Source organism: Perkinsus marinus (assembly GCF_000006405.1).
Source record: "Perkinsus marinus ATCC 50983 genomic scaffold scf_1104296972396, whole genome shotgun sequence".
NCBI classification, from domain to species: Eukaryota; Perkinsozoa; order Perkinsida; family Perkinsidae; genus Perkinsus; species Perkinsus marinus.
The window spans coordinates 12-1,069 of record NW_003201770.1 but is presented as its reverse complement, the minus strand read 5'-3'; the positions used below and the strand labels follow the sequence as shown (position 1 = coordinate 1,069).

Below are 1,058 nucleotides of genomic sequence, written 5' to 3'. Positions count from 1 at the left end.
TGAAGCACTCATCGACAGTTGGCCGAGTGTCTAAGGCGCTGGCTTCAGGCGTCAGTCCGCAAGGGCGTGGGTTCGATCCCACAGCTGTTAGAAATTCTTTTCGTGTGATTTGATGAAGAACGCATTCCGCGGAAACGGTTCGAAACCGTTTTTGTGTCATGTCTATAGTGTAACGCATCTTCTCCGCTATGATTTTTGAAGCACTCATCGACAGTTTGGCCGAGTGGTCTAAGGCGCTGGCTTAAGGCGCCAGTCCGAAAGGGCGTGGGTTCGAACCCCACAGCTGTCAGCCTATATACCTGACTGGTCTTATATTAAGAACCGAGACCCTTTCAGAAGCGAGGTAGTGCAAGACCAAAACCTTTTGATCGATATTGTGCCATCGCACCTCGCAGAATCCGTTCAATCGATTTTTTGTGTCCTCTGGTTTGGCAGAGCGATGCATCACCTCGGCTATGAATCCTGAAGCACTCATCGACAGTTTGGCCGAGTGGTCCAAGGCGCTGGCTTTAGGCGTCAGTCCGAAAGGGCGCGGGTTCGAACCCCACAGCTGTCAGTCTATATACCTGACTGGTCTTATATTAAGAACCGAGACCCTTTCAGAAGCGAGGTAGTGCAAGACCAAAACCTTTTGATCGATATTGTGCCATCGCACCTCGCAGAATCCGTTCAACCCATCTTTGTGTCCTCTGGTTTGGCAGAGCGATGCATCACCTCGGCTATGAATCCTGAAGCACTCATCGACAGTTTGGCCGAGTGGTCCAAGGCGCTGGCTTTAGGCGTCAGTCCGTAAGGGCGTGGGTTCGAACCCCACAGCTGTCAGTCTATATACCTGACTGGGGATATATTAAGAACCGAGACCTTTTCAGAAGCGAGGTAGTGCAGGATCAACACCTTCTGATCGATATTGCGCCATCGCAACTCCTAGAAACCGTTCAACCCATTTTTGTCTCCTCTGGTTTGGCAGAGCGATGCGTCACCTCGGCTATGAATCTTGGAGCACTCATTGACAGTTTGGCCGAGTGGTCTAAGGCGCTGGCTTAATGCGCCAGTCCGAA

The 1,058-nt window shown here is 51.2% G+C and overlaps 4 non-coding genes across 4 annotated transcripts; all 4 read left to right on the top strand.

The window, feature by feature from the left end:
• The first annotated feature begins 13 nt into the window (after positions 1-13).
• On the top strand, positions 14-90 carry Pmar_PMAR012771. Its single transcript has one exon. It is a non-coding gene; the product is annotated as a tRNA-Leu (tRNA).
• Positions 91-209: 119 nt separating this feature from the next.
• On the top strand, positions 210-289 carry Pmar_PMAR012770. Its single transcript has one exon. It is a non-coding gene; the product is annotated as a tRNA-Leu (tRNA).
• A 187-nt stretch (positions 290-476) lies between these two features.
• On the top strand, positions 477-556 carry Pmar_PMAR012769. The gene has a single exon. It is a non-coding gene; the product is annotated as a tRNA-Leu (tRNA).
• A 186-nt stretch (positions 557-742) lies between these two features.
• Positions 743-822, top strand: Pmar_PMAR012768. Its single transcript has one exon. It is a non-coding gene; the product is annotated as a tRNA-Leu (tRNA).
• The last annotated feature ends 236 nt before the right edge of the window (positions 823-1,058 follow it).